Genomic DNA, 23,131 nt, shown 5'->3' with positions numbered 1-23,131 from the left:
ATCGTGGTCATAATTTGTTTGAAAAGAAAAATAAATGAAATATTTATTTTAAGGGTAAATATGTCTATTTAACATTTTAAGAGAAAAACAATCACTTAAATAATTTAGAGAAAAAAAGTATTATAAAGATATAACTCAGGGCGGAAAAAGTGCTATTTTTCTAAAAATATAAGTAAGCCTTTCAATTTTTAAAAGTAGTAATTAGATGCATCAATTTGTAATTTTCATGCAACCAGACCAAGAATCGATTAATCTCTAGTAAATGATAACCTCCTACGTAGCCCTTATGTGTCCTTAGCATTAGTCATCTGATTCGTCACGTATGTAAAGTAAAAACCAAAAAATCAAAATAAAATTAAAAAGGAATAAGGTTCAAATTGGCCACTGAACGTAACCTGAAAATGTAATTAGGCCACTGAATGAAAAAAAAATGCAATTAGGTCACTGAACACTCCAAAAATGTGCAATTTCACCTGATAGCAGGTTACCCTCAATTTTAGCAGGTTATCTGCTTACGTGGTAGCTGAGTTGGCATTTTTAATAAATTTTAAATCATTTTAAATAAATTTTAATAATAAATTTTTATTTAAAAAAAATTTAAAAAAATAAAAAAGACTTCTTATTTTATTTTTTATTTAATTTTTTTCAATTTTTTATAAAATTTATTATTAAAATTAATTATTAAAAATTATTAAAAATGTCAACTCAGCTGCCACGTAAGCAGGTAACCTGCTAAAATTGATGGTAACCTGTTATCCGGTGAAATTGCATACGTTTGGAGAGTTCAATGGCCTAATTGCACGTTTTTGGAGTGTTCAATGACCTAATTGCACTTTTTGTTCGTTCAGTGGCCTAATTGCATTTTCAGGTTACGTTCAGTGGCCAATTTGAACCTTATTCCAATTAAAAAATATTTATTCCAATTAAAAATCAAAGTAAAAACATAACTCTAAACCTAAATTTCCAAATCCATTGACTTCCCTCTAGCTCACCGAAAATCCATCGACTTCCATTTGAAGAATAGCAATTACCCAGGGCGAGATCAAGTGCGTCAATTTGTAAGAAATCTTGGGTCAAGATTATCCATCTATCCAAGAAAAGCAAGAGGGAAGAGCTAATTGCGGGGATCGGGTTATTTTATTGAGAATCTAAACTAGGTTTGCGTATTTGTGCATGACTTTGATGTGTTTGGGTGAAAAAAATTGGTGGCCTCGATACGTATTTCTCTTGTGATAAGAATAAAATACATTAGAATGATATTTGTCATAGTCGCACTGAGATTTAGAAGTTCATCAAATTGGACGCGAAAAAAGCTTTATTAAATGGCAAGTTATATTAAGATTTAAGAAATCTATAAAGAACAACCTAAAGGTTTTGTGGTTCCAAGCCATGGAAAGAAGGTGTGTAAATTGGTAAAGTCGTATGGTATGAAACAGTAGTCTTAGCAATGACACGTGAAGTTTGATCATGAAATGATGACTAATGGATTTAATATAAACGAATGTGAGAAGTGTGTTTACGTTAATGGAACGATAGATAGTTATGACATCCTTAATCTACATGGATGATTTACTTATCCTGGATAGTAACGATCAAATGATCAAATCTATCAAGAACATATTAAATTGGAGATTTGACATTAAGGACATGGTTTTGTTGAATTTAATCTTTTCAAATGATCAAATCTACCAAGAACATGTTAAATTCGAGATTTGACATTAAGGGCATGAGTATGGTGAATTTAATCTTTGGGATTAAAATCATTAGAAGACCATATGGTCTTGTGTTAAGCCAATATCATTATATTGATAAAATTCTTGGAAAAATCAACAAGGATGATAATCAAGTGGCAATGACACCGTTAGATACTAACGTATATTTATCCAAAAATCACAGAGATTGTATTTCTCAAGTAGAATATGCTCAGATTTTTGGTAGTTTAATATATCTAATGAGTTGTATTGGACCAGATATTACCTTTGCGGTTAGCAAACTTAGTAGACATATGACTATTTTTTTTAGTATGAATTAGACATATGACTATATGAGTAACCCCAATGATAAACATTGGAAGGTAATAGTAAGAATTATGAGATACATAAGGTATACTCATGACCTTGAACTGCACTACGCAAGATATCTTGTTGTACTTGAAAGGTATATTGACGTTAACTAGATATCAAACCTTAAGGACTCTATGTCCATGAGTGGCTACGTGTTCACGTTAGCTAGTGCAGCCGTCTCTTTGAAAATTCCTCGGAACAAACCGTGATAACTAGATCCACGATAGAATTTGAGCTGATAACCTTGGACAAGTGTCGTGAAGAAGTTGAATGGCTATGCCATTTTCTCGAGGGCATTCCTAATTGGGAGAACATGTACCTCTGAGTTTTGTGCATTGCGATAAACAAACCACAATTGGTACGGTGATGACTCTTAATTTGTACTATATTTTACCCCATTTTAAATCCCTTTTGTGCACATTTCAATATGTTTTATTGGGTTTCTAAGCTAAAAGATATGTTTTATGCTCATTTTCACCGAAATGCACATTTGAGGGAAGAAAAAACAAAATGAAGCAAAAGTCAACCAAAACGGAGCAAAAAAAAATGTTGAAAATGAAGGAAAAGGAACACATAGAAGCAGACTATAAAAAAGACAGGGAAAATGAGCATGTTGAAGATTGTGGCGTGGAGGCAAACGTGTGCACGAGCGATGGCACGTCAGTGCATTGCCTGTGCATTATCAATAGTCGAGGTGGCCTCGCGGACGGGCACTCCATGCCCATGCTTTGCCAGTGCACCTGCACGGGCAATGACACACCCGTGCGGTGCCAGTGCACCGAAATCTTAATTATGCACTATAAATAGATCTTTTTCCTGATTTAGAAGAAGACGGAGGCAAAGCGTGAACATCGAAAGAGGCAGCAATAGAGTATCTCTAGTTTAGGTTATTTTCATTTCTCCTTGGATTTTCCATTCCCTAGCTTTAATATTGTTATCTTTAGCTTGGATTGTTATACTTGAGTTTAATCTCTTTGATTTTAAATCTTTACTTTGTTGCAAGTTCATATTAGTGTTTATCTTCATTTGTTGTTTGATGTTTGTTACCTTTGATATTCGTGTGTTATTTACCTATATGATGAGTGAGTAGTTTTGTGTAGGGATTGGATTGAGGTTTACATTAGATGTTATGCCTATTTAATATCTATTGCATAAGAGGGTTTAAAACCCAACCTAGGGTTTTTGTTTTTGTGAGATGCTCTTGTGTTCTTATGTTAATGAATGTGTGTACAACATTGTCAATGCACTTCTAGTTTGAAATTTGGCAACCGTTCGAGCAAAGATTCCACTATAATACCCCGCTATTTTAAATCAATATTATTTTAATATAAATATTTTCAAATAAAATCATTTTTACCTATGAATATTTTATCGTGAATACCCTTATCATAATATTTACTATGACATTTGAATATGTTATTTCGTTATATGACCCATAATTACTATAGCCTAGTGTTATATTATGAAATGCAAAATCTATTTGAGACTAGCCTACTGAAATCATTTTATAACTATCATAAAGTCCTAAGTTCATACCATTTAAATAATGAACCTGATTTTCATGAGCACAATAACCCAACTATCAAAGATTCAAAGCCCAAGCTTCTTAGCTCAATCTACCCATTTTACACATATCCATATTTTAAAATATACTCAGATTTGAAATCCAAATTCTTGCATCTCAGCCTTGGGATTCCAACCATACTGATGGATTATATGAACCCGGGGGTCCGGATTATACAACCCCAATATATGTTTGAATATAGTAAATAAATAATAAATGACAATAGGGGTAGAAATATTATATTAATTGGACGTGTAATGCTATTACAGAGGTTCGGGACGTGTAATAACGATACAAGTGTTGTAGGAAAAGTATAAGATGCTTGAATAGGACACCGGGGGGTGTTTTTATACCCCCCCGGCCGGACTGGGCCCGAGTCGCGCGGGAGGAGCCGCGGGACTCGCTCCACGCGAGGACCCGGTCCTTGGCCGAGCGCGGAGCTCGGCCATGGTGCCGGTCATGGGCTCGACCGAGCCCGTGGAGGTCGGCTCGACGGCGAGCCGACCTCACGTCAGGCCGACCTCGGGGTGGTCGACCCCGCGTAAGCCGACCCCTGGTGTGCCGGCCGACCCCGTGGTGCCGAACCCATGTTGGCCGACCGCAGGGTGGTTTGTCACTCCGTGTGCATAGTAACCGGGGACCCCGTGATAGGTAGACCTCTCCATGGTCTGTCCGGTCACGTGCGTAGTCCACTCGGTGCCGGGTGTGATCCGCTCCATATTGCTTCGCTCCGTATTTATTCCATCATCAGTCCCCCACTCTCGGGGCTGCGAGAAGTCGTCAGCCCAAGAGAGTACCAAAGCCGCTTGATAATTACGGACCCCCTCGTGTTTTAACGCTTTATCCTTCGTCTATGCTTGCTGTTGTGCAAGCTGTCGCCCGAGCGGCGTCCATGGAGAGCGTGTTGGGAACCCTTCAGGCGCTGCTGGGGGCCGAGATGAGGGGTCGAAAAGAGTTGGAGATGGCGCACAAGGCCAAGGGGAGCAAGCTTGCGGCATTGGAGGGCAAGTATGCCGAGTTGATTGCCAGCCATGCGCGGGAGCGCCGGGTGCATGAGGAGGCTTTGAAGGCAGCCGTGACGAGCTATAGGGACTCCGAGGTGGGCTTTGTAGGCAGCCCTGTAAAGCTACAAGGACTCCGAGGTGTTCATCAAGGATCTGAAGGCCCACCTCGCCGAGCATGCGGTGGAGACCGTTGGGGACCTTCTACGCGACCTCATTGGGTAAGGGCTCATGGCTGTGCAGGGGTTGCAAATGTACAATGTGGGAGAGTATGTGATGCAGCGTAGGGTTTAGTTCGTTCTTTGCAAGAGAGACGAGACCCTTGACCCCGTGGCGTGGGGTCTCCCGGCTGACCTCGAGAACCCAGAGTCACCAACCGACCCGATGGAGGTGGCCAATGGAGATGTTCATCTGACTTCCCCTCGGGGCTCGGCCACGAACCTTCCGTCCAATCCGGACTTGATTTCAGACCTTCCACACGGTGCTTGTGATGATGTCCCTTTGGAGCGGATTCACATTGACCCCATTGGCGTTGAGGCTCTCCTTCAGCCGGACGATGGGGAGACGCGGCTCATCCATATGGTGATAGGCGATGTCGGACCTCGTATCGCCCCAAGGGTGCACCGCGAGGCCGGCCGAGAACTCTTCGAGAGGTCGGCCGAGACCCACTCGAGAAGTCGGTCGAGACCTCGTCGAGAGGTCGGCGGAGACCTCCTCGAGGGGTCGGTCGAGACCTCCCCGAGAGGTCGGCGGAGACCTCCTCGAGAGATTGGTCGAGACCTCCCCGAGAAGTCGGTCGAGACCTCCCCGAGAGGTCGGTCAAGACCTCCTCGAGAGGTCGACCGAGACCTCATCGGAAAAGTCCGCCAAGACCTCCTTCGGAATCGGCAGAGACCCTGCCGAGTGGCGGATGAGGTCGGACCTCGGGCTCCCCTTAGGGTAGCCCTTCGACCCCATGCCACCATACTTGGGCCGTTAAGCTCTTCCGTCGGGGTTGGTACGTGAGGTCAGACCTCGTGCCCCCTTAGGGTGGCCCTTCGACTCCAAGTCACCGGACTTGGGCCGTTAAGCTCTTCCGTCGGGGTTGGTACGCGAGGTCGGGCCTCGTACCGTCGCTATGGTATCTAGCTTGCGTTACGCCCGTTCGGCGATAGGCGAGGTCGGATCTCGTACCGCCCCTAGAACGTCTTAGCGATTCTTGGGTTGGAGCCTTTTGACTCGCATCCCGAATCCTTCCGTTCGGTGATAGGCGAGGTCGGACCTCGTACCGCCCCTAGGGTGTTAAGATTGTGTTACGCCCGTTCGGCAGTAGGCGAGGCCGGACCTCGTACCGCCCCTAGGACGTTTTAGTGATTCTGGGGTCGGAGTCCTTTGACTCGCGCCCCGAACCCTTCCGTTCAGCGATAAGAGAGGTCGGACCTCGTGCCGCCCCTAGGGTGTGCGCTGCGCCTAAGCTGGCCGTCGTGGTTGGCCGCGTACGCAGCCGCCTTCACGGGGCCGACCCCCGGGGTGGCCGTCCTCTAGCCAGCCGACCTCGTGTCGGCCGACCCTGGGGGCCGGCCTCATGGCGCCCGTCTCTACGTGCGCCCGAACTCATTATCAACCCGGGGCAAGGCGATTGCTCAAAGTAAATCATTATTCCAATACGATAAAAAACAAAACATTATTGGGGGGTCGGGCCGTACAAATGCGCCTCTACTGGTAGAATTTTAGCAAGTGCTCCGAGTTCCACACTTGTCCACCGTCTTGCCCGACGGGGTCCTCAACTTGTAGCTGCCCGGGCGTACTATAGCTTCGACCACATATGGTCCTTCCCACTTCTTAGCCAACTTGCCTCAGTCCTGGGGTCGGCTTGCCTCCCGCCTCCGGAGGACGTAATCGCTGACCTGAAAATAGCGGGGTCGGACTCTGTTGTCGTGGTAAGCCTTAATCAGAGGACGCCGCCGACCTCCCTTCTGTCGTCAATGAGATGGAGGTCGGCGGCGTGGTATTCCTCATTGAGGTCGGGGTCGTACACCGCGACCCGATAGGATGGTATCGCGGCTTCGGCGGGGGCCCGTGCTTCGAACCCGTATGTCAGCGCAAAAGGTGTCTTCCCGGTGGCTCTTCTTGGGGTGGTGCGGTATGCCCATAGGACGGTGTCCAACTCTTCCACCCATGTACCTCCGGCCGCGTCCAAGTTCTTCTTGATGCCGTCCACTATAGTTCTGTTGGCGTTCTCCACTTGTCCGTTTGCCTGCGGGTATGCTACCGCCACGCGGGTCTGCTTTATGTACCATTGGTCGCAGAACTCCTTGAATTCTTTGCTCTCAAATTGTCGTCCGTTGTCGGAGATGATTTGCATGGGGACTCCAAAGCGGTTCAAAATGTTCCTCCATACGAACTCCGTGCACCCGGAGCTTGTGATGTTGGCGAGGTGCTCCGCTTCGACCCACTTTGTAAAATAGTCTATGGCGACTATTATGTACTTCCTCTTCGCGGACCCCATGGGTAGGGCCCCAACTATGTCGATTCCCTACCTTGAGAATGGGATCAAGGTCTTCAATCCGTGCTATCTTAGAGACATGCTCCGGGGTGCCGAGGCCGAGCTTGGAGAGCAAGTCCGCGTCCCCGTTTTGACTTCGGGGTATCTCGGTCAAGTTGGCTATGTGGAGGTCGGCCTCTGTGCTTTTCACGATCATGTCATCAACGTAAGCTTGCAGGTTCCGGCCGAGGACCTTCTTGAACACTTTGGCCACCATTCGTGTGTACGTGGCTCCCGAGTTCTTGAGCGCGAAGGCCATGACCCGGTAACAAAAGACCCCTTCGGGGGTGGTAAACGCCGTCTTTTCTTCGTCCTCCTCGTGCATGAAGATTTGGTGTCCACCCGGAAGGCGTCGAAGAAGCTCATGAGCGCGCATCCCGGCGCCTCGTCCACAAGTTGGTCTATGTTGGGTAGCGGGAAGGGGTCCATGGGGCATGCCTTGTTGAGGTCCGTGTAGTCCACACACATCCTCCACATAGGTGGTTTAGGTGCGAGGACTACGTTCGCGAGCCATGCCGGGTATAGGACCTCCCTTATGTGCCCTATCTCGATGAGGGTGTCGACCTCCTTCTTCACAAATTCTCGTCTGTCCGTAGCGAGGTAGCGCTTCTGCTGCTGGACCGGCTTGGCTTTGGGGTCCACCCCCAGCTTGTGAGTGATGACCTCTCGACTAAGGCCCGGCATGTCCTCGGGACCCCAGGCGAACACGTCCTTGTAGCTGCGGATGACCTCCATGATCCGACCCCGGAGGTCGGCTGGGAGGCCTGTACCCACCTTCACCATCCTGTCGGGTCGGCTGAGGTCCAGGATGACCACTTCCGTCTCCACCGCGGGTTCGGCTCGGGGCCGTTTCTCTTCCTCTCGAAGCGCCTTCTCGGTTACGGTGTGTACCTGGAGGTCCTTCCTTGTTATTTGGCGGCATGCCTTCAAGTAGCAGCTCCGACTGATCTTTTGGTTTCCCCGCGCGACACCCGCTCCTGTGGGGGTGGGGAACTTGAGGCAGAGGTGCTCTATGGAAATGATGCACGTGAGGTCCTCCAGGGTAGGTCGGCCGAAGATGATATTGTGGGCACAGCTGATTTTGACCACCACGAACTCCACCTCCCACCTTTGGACGTGTGGCGGGGTGCCGATTTGTACCTCGAGGGTGATGGAGCCCTCTGTTTCGATGGAGTCCCCGGTGAAACCAGATAACAAGGTGCGTACCGGGGAGATCTGCTTCCGAGATAGCCCGAGTTGCGTGAAGGTGTCATAATACATGACGTTCACGGAGCTCTCCGTATCCACCAGTACACGGTGGACAATGATGTCCTTGATCTCCAGCCTGATTACCAACACGTCTCGGTGGGGCAGGGGTCATCCGGGGGGTCGTCGTCGGTGAACGTTATGGGCTCCCGGCGTGTCCTCTTTTCGTGGGGTACCCGGACGACCTCCCCCACATATAGGCTCCGTGCCCACCTCTTCCTCTCGGCGGGCGTGTCTCCACCCTCTGGGCCGCCGAAGATGACGTGAATGACTTTCTTCTTTGGCGGGCTGTTGGGCTCGGTCTCCTCGTCCTCCGTGAGTTGGCCGAGTTCCCTCTTGCGCGGGGCAGAGGCGGATGGTCTGGCACCTCCCTTCTTCTTCCGGATGTTGTCGGGGCCTTTGGCGGGGTCCTTCCCTGTCCTCTTCACGTATTGGCCTAGGTACCCCTGCTGGATGAGCCCCTCGATCTGTTTCTTGAGGACCATACACTCGTCCGTGTCGTGCCCGCTCTGCCGATGGAAACGGCAGTACTTCTTCGGGTCGGCCTTGGGGGATACCTTCAAGCACTCCTCGGGGAATGACACGATGCTCATGTCCTCCGCGTGGTCCATGATGACGCTCATGGGCTATGTCAACGGGGTCAGGTGTCGCAGAGGGGCTAGACAGGGACCCCGATCACAGCGTGACCGTAATGGGCGACGGTCCTCGAGGTTGAGGTGCCTTGTCACTCTGGCCCCACCCCTCCTCCTCCTCTTTCTTCCTCTTCTCTGCCACCTCGGCATTGGCATACCGCGCGGCACAATCCATCAACTCCGTGTACATCTTCGGCTCGTTCCGGACGAGATCGCTATGGAAAGGACCGGAACGGAGGTTGTTGGTGAAGAATGGGATGGCGGACCTTTCGTCGAAATTGGTCACCCCCATGGCCTCCTTCTTCCACTTGCTCAGGTACTCCGTCAAGGTCTCCGACTTGTGTTGCTTCAGGTAGCACAGGTCGGCGAACTGTTTCCTCCGTTGTACGCTACCCGCGAAGTGTGACATAAACTTCTTAGCTTGGACGGCGAAAGTGGGGATGGACTCTGCTGGCAAGGACCCGAACTAGTCTTGGGCCTGGCCATCCAGAGTTGTGCAGAAGCCGCGACACATGATGGCGTCATTGACACCTGTCATCATCATGACCGCCTTGTACCTGTTGAGATGATTCCGTGGGTCCGTCGCCCCCGTGTAGGGTTTGATGGCTGGCCATGACGTCTTTCGTGAAAGGTGTGGCCAAGGCGTCCCGAGGCTCCGGTGACTCGTCGCGCGCCTCGATCTTGCGCTGCAACTCGCGCATCTGCCTGCGCAATTGATCCATCTCGTCTCGCTGGGAGCTTGGAGGCTGGCCTCTGCTCTCCCCCGAGCGCTCCACTGGTGGGGTCAGCTCCCGGGGCCCCGGAACACGAGGTTCATGGCTCCGGGACCTCCGTGAACACGACGACTCTGCCTGTCTGGCGTTCGCGGCCGGCCTCGGTCCTAGGTGGTCTCGCGCCGGCACACGAGGGCCCAACCGCCCGAGCGCGGATATGGCCCGGGTCGGCCGAGTCCTCCTCTCCTCCCGTTGCTCGTGCCAGCCCCTGCTGGCCTCCGCTTCGCCTCGCCTCTCAGATGGTTGTGGCGAGTTAACTTCTCCCTATTCCAGCGTCCCGTGTGCTCGGGGCGCATGAGTGCTGGGACCATCGTGCCCCCCTGGAGGGGGCGGAGGTGGAGGTGTCGGGGCACCCCGTCGCAGCCCCGCCGACGCGGTTGAGCGTGGTCGCCGCCTGCTCCAGTGGTGGGACGGGTGGCGCCGTCCCGCTGAGTGGGCGATTATTGGTGAGCCGACCTCGGAAGGTCCTCCGCCGGTTCCCGTTGATCTGATCTCTGAGGTCCCCTCCCGTCCCCACGGGCACGGTCTGCCGACTCGCTGTGGTCCCGTTGGGGTAGTTGGCGAGGGAGAGGTCGCGTGTGTTGCGTGAACCCTGCGAGTTGTGGGTGTTTGATCCGGATCTTGTCATCGATGCGGATGAGGGATAATAGGGAGAGCACTTAAGCTTGTACAACCCGACAATATGTTTGAATATAGTAAATAAATAATAAATGACAATAGGGGTAGAAATATTATATTAATTGGACGTGTAATGCTATTACAGAGGTCCGGGAAGTGTAATAACGACACAAGTGTTGTAGGAAAAGTAGAAGATACTTGAATAGGACACGGGGGGTATTCTTATACCCCCCGGCCGGACCGGGCCCTGGTTGCGCGGGAGGAGCCGTGGCCCGCGCCGCAGGACTCGCTCCACGCGAGGACCCGGTCCTTGGCTGAGCGTGGAGCTCGGCCAAGGTGCCGGCCATGGGCTCGGCCGAGCTCGTGGAGGTCGGCTCGACGACGAGCCGACCTCACGCCAGGCCGACCCCGGGGTGGTCGACCCCGCGTAGGCCGACCCCGGGGTGCCGAGCCCATGTTGGCCGACCCCGGGGTGCCGAACCCATATTGGCCGACCCTGGGGTGGTTCGTCACTCCGTGTGCATAGTAGCCGGGGACCCCGTGATATGTAGACCTCTCCATGGTTTGTTCGGTCCCGTGCGTAGTCCACTCGGTGCCGGGTGTGATCCGCTCCATATTGCTTCGCTCCGTAATTATTCCATCACATACCTATAAATATGCATTGTTAATCATCTTCCTATTCAATCCCCTCTTCACTCTCTCATTTCTAAGGGTGAAGAATCTAAGTGTTTCTTAGCCTAGGGTTTAAACTTTTGTAAGTTTTTCTTCCTTCATATCCTCTTCATTTCATCCTCTATTAGTCTGCTATGTTTTGAAATGGGTTGTTTGTGTGTTGATGTGTTGTATGGCTGTTTGTTGTGGTTTTTGTAGGGGATAAGGTGGAGGAGTTCCAGAAGATCAAGCTTAGGGGGGATTCTTGCACAACTTTTTTTTTTTTTTTTTTTTTGTTTAAAATTTCAGAAAAAGGTGTAGATAGAATTTTTTTAACTAAACAGTTCAAACTTGTGTTTTAAAATTTTGCATGATTTTGGTGCATCGCATATAAACTTGTTTTTAAAATTTCAAAAAATAAAAAACAAATCTCTAAAAAATTTCAGAAGGTGGACGCAGAAAAAATAATATAAAAAAATTGTTTTTTTTTTCCTGATTTTTTTAAAAAAATTGTTTTTTTTTCCTTTTAATTGTTAAAAATAATAGTTAAAATAAATTTTTTTATATATAATTTGAAATTATGACATTATATTTAAGAAAAATTTGGAAGTAACCTGTAAAAATATCATTCGCACAATTTTTGAGTTTTTAATGGTTCAATTGTGTATTTTTTTTGTTCAATGATTCAATTGCACAATATGTAAAAGTTCAGTGACCTATTTGATACTTTTTTCTTTATATTTTATATGCCACTTGTAACATTTTAAAAGAGCAAATACCAATTTTGATCTCACGAGTATTAGCAAAATGAGTCTCATAGTGATATAATGGCGCTAGTTTCTACAAGAGTGTTGATGGGGGCAAAATGGGTCCCATTGAATCTAATGAACGACGCTAGTTTATAGACGAATTTCGGTATGTTTTAAAAGGATGAATGATTGACATGATGAATTTTATCTCTAAAATAATTATTATGAAAAAAAATAGTACTAAAATAATAATCGTGGATAAAAATAGATAAAAATTGAACATATAGATCAAAACTATCATTTTACTAATATTCGTAGAACTAAAATTAGTATCTCTATATATATTAAAGCAAAATAATAGAAGCAAAAAATTCCCGCCTACCAGCAACGGCGTCGTTTAGAGAAAGACGGTGTTGGTTTTTGGGTTTTCGGGCCCAAGGAGGTCCAACACAACCTTTGGTTGGTGGATTCACCTTTCTCAAAAAGTGATCGCAAAGATGGATAATCGAGTCTCTAGGAAGTGTGTGTGTCTATTCTCTGGGCATGGACTCGCCTCCCCTTCTTACAAGGGTGGAGGGGCCTTTATATAGTAGGCTCCCCTCCATCCGAATTGAAGTACGTTAAACATTGCTTTCAAGGCTAATTACACTATCAGACCGTTCGGTCGCTGTTACCGAGTCGTCCAACGGCTCTTTGACCTCTTAACGGCCCTTTTGACCGAGTCCTCTTGAATGCCGCATTGAGTGTTCCCTCAACGGCTCTTAGACCGACTTGAATGCCTCTTACAGGCTCCTGAGCCGAGTCTTGGGCCTGGGCCGACTCCTGGATTCGGCCCAGGCCATCATCGGGCTTCTTCTTTTACTAACCCTTACCTCCTATCTTGGGCTCCTTCTCTTTTGGGCCCTTCTTTTTGGTCCGGGGTCCTCGCCCCATCAACTAGTCCCTCACTTTCTCATACCCGGGCCGCTAATCCGGGTTTGAGAAAGTAGTAACTGTCCATCCTCTCCTTCATCGGATCCCGTCTTTAAAGAGACCTCATAACGTCCGAATCCTCTGCTATCTTCCTGGATTCAGCGGAGCTGTTTGGATTCTCCCGGCTCCGCACGGATCCTTTAAATAGCCTCTTGTCTTCTACATCTCTTCTCACTTGATCAACCATGGGTCGCTCGCCTTTGAAGGGAAAGCGGATCGACTTTGGGTCTCCTCGACGCCCTCTACCTTCCAAGCGGACTCGACCTGAGAGGGAGAATAAGAAGAAGGCTCCTCGCCCGTCTTCCCAGAGGTCTCCCTCCGGTGCTACTTCCTCTGTTCAACAGCCGCTGACCCCGATTCGCACGGAGAATGTTCCGACTTCACTCAATCCGCCGCCTCCGAGTACTGCCAGGGTGACTGCTCAGGACGGATCTTTCATGGAGGTGGCCGTCCCCGAGCAGTTGACCTTTCGTATGACCTTCTCCATTCCACTTGATGACCTGGATGGGCCGGCCACTGGCCTGATGAATGATGCCGACTTTGCTCGATACCTGGAAATGTATCAGGATGACGAGGAGCCGGTGGTGCCGCCAATCATGCCAGCTTTCTGGGATACCTTCTGTCCGTCTCCCACTAGGCTGCCCGGGGAGGCGTTCTTTGGGAGCGACCCTTCTTCACCCGGCGAGTGATGGCCTCGGTCGAGATTGGTTTTCGCGTTGCCGAGTGGGGCTGCATAGGAGCATTTTTTATTTATTTGTAATGTAATAAGCTCCTTATCTTGTGCATTCCTCTCTTATAATAAAATCACGTTTCCCTCTAGGAGGGTTTTATTTCTTAATTCTTTTCCGGCACCCATTCTACTCCCCCGGCTAATGGGTCCGAGAGTCGACCACGTTGTCGGGTCCGAGAGTCCAATCCGGCCTGATCACGGCAGTTTACTATTAGCTCTATGATTTTCGCCTAGATACTCGCCCCCCTGAGGCTATATAAAGGCCCCTTATGCTGGTGATTCATACCACTTCTGTCCACAGACCTCTGATCATGAGTTACAGAGTCGGCGATCGTCGCTTCTCCGTTCGCAACAAGGAGCATGCTCGCCTGGAAGAGCTAAGGCGAAAAAGGCTGGCCAACGGTGGACATCTAGTGGGCGACTCAAGCTCTGATCCTATCGTGGTGTCCCCAGATATGTTGGATCTGGCCCCCGTGGAGCCGGTTGACGACAAGGTGAAACCAGTGGCGGATGATCCGGGCCCGGAGGAGGAGGAGGTGTAGGAGGTTCCTCCTCTTTTCGGCGAAGCTATATCTCCGAGTGCCTTGGAGAGGCCCTTGCAGATGATTGACGACGGGAAGCCGGCCGTGTATCTGGATGAGGTGCCGGAGCCTGAGCCGAGTCCTCCACCCTTCCGCCCTCAGTACTTCCTGGAGGGTCCTCCACCTGCTCAGCCGTCGGAGGAGGGAGCCAAGCCGTGATCCGTCTTTTCCTTCGCGTCTCGTATTTGGCCGAGTTATAGGCCCCTTTTGTACTCTGTATCTGCCCGAGTCTTAGGCCCCTTTGTACTCTGTACTTGGCCGAGTCCCAGGCCTTTTTGATGTTTTTCGAATAAACTGTTTGTCCTTTGTTTGCTCGTAGTGTTTTTTTCCTTATCTCCGTATTGTTCATTAGTCGGCTCCTGGTTCGTGTTTTAGGAGTCGCCCAGCCCAATCGTTCGACTCCTAGGCTTGGATCTTTTTACAAACGTTGCCTGTGCCAACCAAGCTAAAACAGGCCGGGTTTTGCTGGGCCCCTTCTGGAAGCTTCCTGTCCACACCCGGTGGGCCCAGAGGCCAAGGCCTACGATGGGCCTCCGGCTAGCAGGCCGAGTCACTGCAACCCAGTTCTAGCCTAGGGTAGACGCGCCGTCTGCAGGCTGTCCCTAGGCCTGAACCGTCGTTCCGCTTTCCCAGGCATTGAATGCGGCGTCCTTTCACCTCTTGTCACCCTTCTCCTTCCCAACGAGAGGGTGACACGTGGCCGCCCTTTGGGATTCTCACTCCCTTTAAATACCCGTCTTCTTCCCTCTTCTTTCACTTTCTCCAGATTTCTCTGAAAAAAAGAACTCAGCGTAGGCCTTTGCCCTCTTCCTCCGTCTAGCACTTCTCAGGTTGGTAATGTCTTCCTCCTCTAACTCTTCTTCTTCTTCCCGTCGCTCGACGGGGAACCCTGCATCGACTTCTACTTCTTCCTCTTCTTCTTCCAGTCCTCGCCGTATGGAGATTCCGCCTGGTCTCTCACCGGCGTCTTCTTCCCAACCGACCCCCTCTTCTTCGAGGGCGGTGACTCCTCTGAGTCCGGCGCCTCTCATGATGGTGGCGGCTCTTCCTGATGGTGCCGGACGGCCGCGAGGCAAGTTCGACTCCATCGTCCGGCCGGAGGGGCGCCCGTCGCAAATCTCGGCGACAGACCTAGAAATGGCCCGCTACCTTCTTGGGCCTTCTGCCCTCGTCTTTGCCCCAGAAAGCCGGCATATTTATGACCCGCCGGAGGGCTGTGTGGGTATTCACTTGCACTCGGTTGCTTTTGGCTTCCGGGTGCCTCCGTGTCCGTTTCTCTCCCTCTTCCTCCGTCATTATAACCTCGTTCCGGGCCAGTTGGTACCCAACTCTCACCGCCTTCTCACCTGCTTTATCAACCTCTGCTATTGGTGGCTTTGTGAGCCGGATCTAGACCTTTTCCAGTATTTTTTCACCGTGAATAAGGTCGGCTCACATTCGCCGGGCTTTGTCCAGGTTGCCGCCCGTCCTGGGCGACAACTCTTCGAGGGTCTTTCCGATTCCATTAAGGACTGGAAGTCTTATTATTTTTTCGTTCGTCCTTCTTTCTCTTCTTTCTCCTTTCCGACCCTGTGGCCGGTCGCTCTGTTCAAGCCTTGCTCTCGGCGCACCGTCTTCATCCACGATGCGATCCAGGGTGGCGAGTTCTTGAGAAGCTTTGGGCCGTACTCTGTCAAGTACTGGTCTCGGGTCCGAGCAATGGTAAAACGAGGCTTGCTGCCAGACGGCGCGGCCACCTTAGGTAGTTCTCCCATGTCCTTCTTTTCTTTTTCTTTCTTTGCCCGATTGCTGACACTAATCTCTTCCTTTGCAGGTCCTTACGACTCCGACTCTACCAGCTCCGACGAAGCCGAGACTCCTACTCCAGAGATGGCTGACAGAGCTGAGAAGATGAGGCGCCGGCTGTCTCAACGCGCCTCGGGCGCCGCCGCTGCCTTTTCGTCTTTTGCTTCTCCGGCCTCGAGGTCGACTCCTCCACCACCGCGTACCATGGTGGACCTGACGCCATCACCCGTCACCTCGCCTTCCCGAGTGCCGCCTCCTCCTCCGTCCGAGAGCCTAAGCTCTAAGCGGCCCGTCGAGCAATCGGATGCGCCGACTCCAAAGAGGATCCGGTTGGGCATCGAGCTGGATGAGGAAGCCCAAATCTGGCAAGGTAGCTCTTCCGTCCGTTCCTGGGCTGACCACGTCCTTCTGCCTAAGGACGTGGAGATGACCGGCGCAATGCCGGACGAGTACATCCTCGAGGCCTCGCTTCGCCAATCGTACCGCGTAAGTGTTTCTGACTTGTCATCCTTTTTGTCCTTTTCTTCTTCTTTATCTGACCTCCTTTGTTCTTGCAGAACCTCACCTTCCAGATGGAGATGAGCAGGTGACTGAGGGGTTACAAGACAGGACTCCAGTCTCTTTCCGCTCGTCTGCGCCAAACAGAGGAGGCTCGCCTGGAAGAGCAGGCTAAGCATGCCAAGTCGGTGGAGGTGCACACCTCCGAGCTGCTGAGGGTCACTCGTCAGTGGGAGGAGGAGTGGGACAAGGTCGCGACCATCGCTGCGACTTCGGTGGAGGATTACAAGAAGTCGGCGGCCTTCGAGGCGGACGTGAAGGCGGCGGTGGCGGCTCGACAGAAGGAGATCGCCCAGGAGTGGCTGGCGACGCCGGAAGGAGATGACTATCTCCTTGACTAGGGTGAGCGCGACTATCGCCTACGTTTCCGCGAGGCTCAGATGGAGACCTATGCTATCTTGCTGGCCCGAGATTCCGCCTTCACACCCGAGAGCTGGGGCCTTAAGCCAGTGCTGGACCTCCTGCCGGCGACTGCAGAGCCCGCATCGACTGCAGATCCGGCAGCTCTCCCTGTGGCGGAGCCTTCAGAGCTTGCAGAGCCGCCTCCTCAGGCGGAAGACTCCTCACTCGTCCTTCCAGCTGGACCATCGGCGGAAGCTCGAGTCGAGGAAGTTGATGTTGACACCCCCTCCCCCGTAGTTTAGGGTTTCCCATTAGGTAGCCTTCTTTTGTATGGGCTGGCCCCCCTTCTTGGGCCTTTTTATTAATGAAATCTTCTTTGCTCCTTTCGACTGCCTCTATTTCTTTTCTACTTTTGGGTTCCCAAGAAATAACTTAAGGCCTTGAGCTTTTCCGCTTTGTTGGACTTCCGTGATCAAGGATATTGTTTTCCATCTGTTTTCGCCGAGTCCCTCAGTCGAGGTGTCACTTTAAACTTTTCTTTTTCCTTAGAAACGACTTAGGGTTAGTGCCCCGTTGTTTCTCAACATATTCGCCGAGTCCCTCATTCGAGGCGACTCCCTTTGGCTTTGTCTCGGAAACGACTAAGGATCTGGGTCCTCGTTTCCTATCTTGTCTCACCGAGTCCCTCAGTCGAGGCGACTCCATAGGCTTTTTCTTTTCTTAGAAACGGTTTAGGGTCTGTTCCCCGTTGTTTCTTTATATACTCGCCGAGTCCCTCAGTCGAGGCGACTCCTTTAGGCTTTTTCTCGGAAACGACAAAGGGTCTGGGTCCCCGTTTCCTATCTTTTCTCGCCGAGTCCCTCAGTCGAGGCAACTCCTTAGGCTTTTTCTTTTCTTAGAAACGGTTTAGGGTCAGTACCCCGTTGTTTCTTTATATACTCGCCGAGTCCCTCAGTCGAGGCGACTCCTTTTGGCTTCTTCTCGGAAACAACTAAGGGTCTGGGCCCTTGTTTCCTATCTTTTCTCGCCGAGTCCCTCAGTCGAGGCGACTCCTTAGGCTTTTTCTTTTCTCAGAAACGGATTAGGGTCAGTGCCCCGTTGTTTCTTTATATACTCCCCGAGTCCCTCAGTCGAGGCGACTCCTTTTGGCTTCTTCTCGGAAACGACTAAGGGTCTGGGCCCTTGTTTCCTGTCTTTTCTCGCCGAGTCCCTCAGTCGAGGCGACTCCTTAGGCTTTTTCTTTTCTTAGAAACGGTTTAAGGTCATTGCCCCGTTGTTTCTTTATATACTCGCCGAGTCCCTTAGTCGAGGCGACTCCTTTTGGCTTTTTCTCGGAAACGACTAAGGGTCTGGGTCCCCGTTTCCTATCTTTTCATGCCGAGTCCCTCAGTCGAGGTGACTCCTTAGGCTTTTTCTTTACTTAGAATCGGTTTAGGGTCAGTACCCCGTTGTTTCTTTATATACTCGCCGAGTCCCTCAGTCGAGGCGACTCCTTTAGGCTTTTTTCTCGGAAACGACTAAGGGTCTGGGCCCTTGTTTCCTATCTATTCTCGCCCAGTCCCTCAGTCGAGGCGACTCCTTAGGCTTTTTCTTTTCTTAGAAACGGTTTAGGGTCAGTGCCCCGTTGTTTCTTTATATACTCGCCGAGTCCCTCAGTCGAAGCGACTCCTTTTGGCTTTTTCTCGGAAACGACTAAGGGTCTGGGCCCTGGTTTCCTATCTATTCTCGCCGAGTCCCTCAGTCGAGGCGACTCCTTAGGCTTTTTCTTTTATTAGAAACGGTTTAGGGTCAGTGCCCCGTTGTTTCTTTATATACTCAACGATTCCCTCAGTCGAGGCGACTCCTTTTGGCTTTTTCTCGGAAACGACAAAGGGTCTGGGCCCTTGTTTCCTATCTTTTCTCGCCGAGTCCCTCAGTCGAGGCGACTCCTTAGGCTTTTTCTTTTCTTAGAAATGGTTTAGGGTCAGTGCCCCGTTGTTTCTTTATGTACTCGCCGAGTCCCTCAGTCGAGGCGACTCCCTTTGGCTTTGTCTCGGAAACGACAAAGGATCTGGATCCTCGTTTCCTATCTTGTCTCGCCGAGTCCCTCAGTCGAGGCGACTCCTTAGGCTTTTTCTTTTCTTAGAAACGGTTTAGGGTCAGTCCCCCATTGTTTCTTTATATACTCGCCGAGTCCCTCAGTCGAGGCGACTCCTTTTGGCTTCTTCTCGGAAACGACTAAGGGTCTGGGCCCTTGTTTCCTGTCTTTTCTCGCCGAGTCCCTCAGTCGAGGCGACTCCTTAGTCTTTTTCTTTTCTTAGAAACAGTTTAGTATCAGTGCCCCGTTGTTTCTTTGTATACTCGCCGAGTCCCTCAGTCGAGGCGACACCTTTTGGCTTTTTCCCGGAAATGACTAAGGTGCTGGGCCCTTGTTTCCTATCTTTTCTCGCCGAGTCCCTCAGTCGAGGCGACTCCTTAGGCTTTTTCTTTTCTCAGAAACGGATTAGGGTCAGTGCCCCGTTGTTTCTTTATATACTCCCCGAGTCCCTCAGTCGAGGCGACTCCTTTTGGCTTCTTCTCGGAAACGACTAAGGGTCTGGGCCCTTGTTTCCTGTCTTTTCTCGCCGAGTCCCTCAGTCGAGGCGACTCCTTAGGCTTTTTCTTTTCTTAGAAACGGTTTAAGGTCATTGCCCCGTTGTTTCTTTATATACTCGCCGAGTCCCTTAGTCGAGGCGACTCCTTTTGGCTTTTTCTCGGAAACGACTAAGGGTCTGGGTCCCCGTTTCCTATCTTTTCATGCCGAGTCCCTCAGTCGAGGTGACTCCTTAGGCTTTTTCTTTACTTAGAATCGGTTTAGGGTCAGTACCCCGTTGTTTCTTTATATACTCGCCGAGTCCCTCAGTCGAGGCGACTCCTTTAGGCTTTTTTCTCGGAAACGACTAAGGGTCTGGGCCCTTGTTTCCTATCTATTCTCGCCCAGTCGCTCAGTCGAGGCGACTCCTTAGGCTTTTTCTTTTCTTAGAAACGGTTTAGGGTCAGTGCCCCGTTGTTTCTTTATATACTCGCCGAGTCCCTCAGTCGAAGCTACTCCTTTTGGCTTTTTCTCGGAAACGACTAAGGGTCTGGGCCCTGGTTTCCTATCTATTCTCGCCGAGTCCCTCAGTCGAGGCGACTCCTTAGGCTTTTTCTTTTATTAGAAACGGTTTAGGGTCAGTGCCCCGTTGTTTCTTTATATACTCAACGATTCCCTCAGTCGAGGCGACTCCTTTTGGCTTTTTCTCGGAAACGACAAAGGGTCTGGGCCCTTGTTTCCTATCTTTTCTCGCCGAGTCCCTCAGTCGAGGCGACTCCTTAGGCTTTTTCTTTTCTTAGAAATGGTTTAGGGTCAGTGCCCCGTTGTTTCTTTATGTACTCGCCGAGTCCCTCAGTCGAGGCGACTCCCTTTGGCTTTGTCTCGGAAACGACAAAGGATCTGGATCCTCGTTTCCTATCTTGTCTCGCCGAGTCCCTCAGTCGAGGCGACTCCTTAGGCTTTTTCTTTTCTTAGAAACGGTTTAGGGTCAGTCCCCCATTGTTTCTTTATATACTCGCCGAGTCCCTCAGTCGAGGCGACTCCTTTTGGCTTTTTCTCGGAAACGACTAAGGGTCTGGGTCCCCGTTTCCTATCTTTTCTCGCTGAGTCCCTCAGTGGAGGTGACTCCTTAGGCTTTTTCTTTTCTAAGAAACGGTTTAGGGTCAGTACCCCGTTGTTTCTTTATATACTCGCCGAGTCCCTCAGTCGAGGCGACTCCTTTTGGCTTTTTTCTCGGAAACGACTAAGGGTCTGGGCCCTTGTTTCCTATCTTTTCTCGCCGAGTCCCTCAGTCGAGGCGACTCCTTAGGCTTTTTCTTTTCTTAGAAACGGTTTAGGGTCAGTGCCATTCTTTATATACTCGCCGAGTCCCTCAGTCGAGGCGACTGCTTTTGGCTTTTTCTCGGAAACGACTAAGGGGCGTGGGCCCTTGTTTCCTATCTTTTCTCGCCGAGTCCCTCAGTCGAGGCAACTCCTTAGGCTTTTTCTTTTCTTAGAAACGGTTTAGGGTCAGTGCCCCGTTGTTTCTTTATATACTCGCCGAGTCCCTCAGTCGAAGCGACTCCTTTTGGCTTTTTCTCGGAAACGACTAAGGGGCGTGGGTTCTTGTTTCCTTTCTTTTCTCGCCGAGTCCCTCAGTCGAGGCGACTCCTTAGGCTTTTTCTTTTCTTAGAAACGGTTTAGGGTCAGTGCCCCGTTGTTTCTTTATATACTCGTCGAGTCCCTCAGTCGAGGCGACTCCTTTTGGCTTCTTCTCGGAAACAACTAAGGGTCTGGGCCCTTGTTTCCTGTCTTTTCTCGCCGAGTCCCTCAGTCGAGGCGACTCCTTAGTCTTTTTCTTTTCTTAGAAACAGTTTAGTATCAGTGCCCCGTTGTTTCTTTGTATACTCGCCGAGTCCCTCAGTCGAGGCGACACCTTTTGGCTTTTTCCCAGAAATGACTAAGGGTCTGGGCCCTGGTTTCCTATCTATTCTCGCCGAGTCCCTCAGTCGAGGCGACTCCTTAGGCTTTTTCTTTTATTAGAAACGGTTTAGGGTCAGTGCCCCGTTGTTTCTTTATATACTCAACGATTCCCTCAGTCGAGGCGACTCCTTTTGGCTTTTTCTCGGAAACGACAAAGGGTCTGGGCCCTTGTTTCCTATCTTTTCTCGCCGAGTCCCTCAGTCGAGGCGACTCCTTAGGCTTTTTCTTTTCTTAGAAATGGTTTAGGGTCAGTGCCCCGTTGTTTCTTTATGTACTCGCCGAGTCCCTCAGTCGAGGCGACTCCCTTTGGCTTTGTCTCGGAAACGACAAAGGATCTGGATCCTCGTTTCCTATCTTGTCTCGCCGAGTCCCTCAGTCGAGGCGACTCCTTAGGCTTTTTCTTTTCTTAGAAACGGTTTAGGGTCAGTCCCCCGTTGTTTCTTTATATACTCGCCGAGTCCCTCAGTCGAGGCGACCCCTTTTGGCTTTTTCTCGGAAACGACTAAGGGTCTGGGTCCCCGTTTCCTATCTTTTCTCACTGAGTCCCTCAGTGGAGGTGACTCCTTAGGCTTTTTCTTTTCTAAGAAACGGTTTAGGGTCAGTACCCCGTTGTTTCTTTATATACTCGCCGAGTCCCTCAGTCGAGGCGACTCCTTTTGGCTTTTTTCTCGGAAACGACTAAGAGTCTGGGCCCTTGTTTCCTATCTTTTCTCGCCGAGTCCCTCAGTCGAGGCGACTCCTTAGGCTTTTTCTTTTCTTAGAAACGGTTTAGGGTCAGTGCCATTCTTTATATACTCGCCGAGTCCCTCAGTCGAGGCGACTGCTTTTGGCTTTTTCTCGGAAATGACTAAGGGGCGTGGGCCCTTGTTTCCTATCTTTTCTCGCCGAGTCCCTCAGTCGAGGCGACTCCTTAGGCTTTTTCTTTTCTTAGAAACGGTTTAGGGTCAGTGCCCGTTGTTTCTTTATATACTCGCCGAGTCCCTCAGTCGAAGCGACTCCTTTTGGCTTTTTCTCGTAAACGACTAAGGGGCGTGGGTTCTTGTTTCCTTTCTTTTCTCGCCGAGTCCCTCAGTCGAGGCGACTCCTTAGGCTTTTTCTTTTCTTAGAAACGGTTTAGGGTCAGTGCCCCGTTGTTTCTTTATATACTCGTCGAGTCCCTCAGTCGAGGCGACTCCTTTTGGCTTCTTCTCGGAAACAACTAAGGGTCTGGGCCCTTGTTTCCTGTCTTTTCTCGCCGAGTCCCTCAGTCGAGGCGACTCCTTAGTCTTTTTCTTTTCTTAGAAACAGTTTAGTATCAGTGCCCCGTTGTTTCTTTGTATACTCGCCGAGTCCCTCAGTCGAGGCGACACCTCTTGGCTTTTTCCCGGAAATGACTAAGGTGCTGGGCCCTTGTATCCTATCTTTTCTCGCCGAGTCCCTCAGTCGAGGCGACTCCTTAGGCTTTTTCTTTTCTTAGAAACGGTTTAAGGTCAGTGCCCCGTTGTTTCTTTATGTACTCGCCGAGTCCCTCAGTCGAGACGACTCCCTTTGGCTTTGTCTCGGAAACGACAAAGGATCTGGATCCTCGTTTCCTATCTTGTCTCGCCGAGTCCCTCAGTCGAGGCGACTCCTTAGGCTTTTTCTTTTCTTAGAAACGGTTTAGGGTCAGTCCCCCGTTGTTTCTTTATATACTCGCCGAGTCCCTCAGTCGAGGCGAGTCCTTTTGGCTTTTTCTCGGAAACGACTAAGGGTCTGGGTCCTCGTTTCCTATCTTTTCTCGCCGAGTCCCTCAGTGGAGGTGACTCCTTAGGCTTTTTCTTTTCTTAGAAACGGTTTAGGGTCAGTACCCCG

The sequence above is a fragment of the Ipomoea nil genome, unplaced genomic scaffold (assembly GCF_001879475.1).
Source record: "Ipomoea nil cultivar Tokyo-kokei standard unplaced genomic scaffold, Asagao_1.1 scaffold1900, whole genome shotgun sequence".
NCBI classification, from domain to species: Eukaryota; Viridiplantae; Streptophyta; class Magnoliopsida; order Solanales; family Convolvulaceae; genus Ipomoea; species Ipomoea nil.
This window is presented reverse-complemented; position numbering follows the sequence as displayed.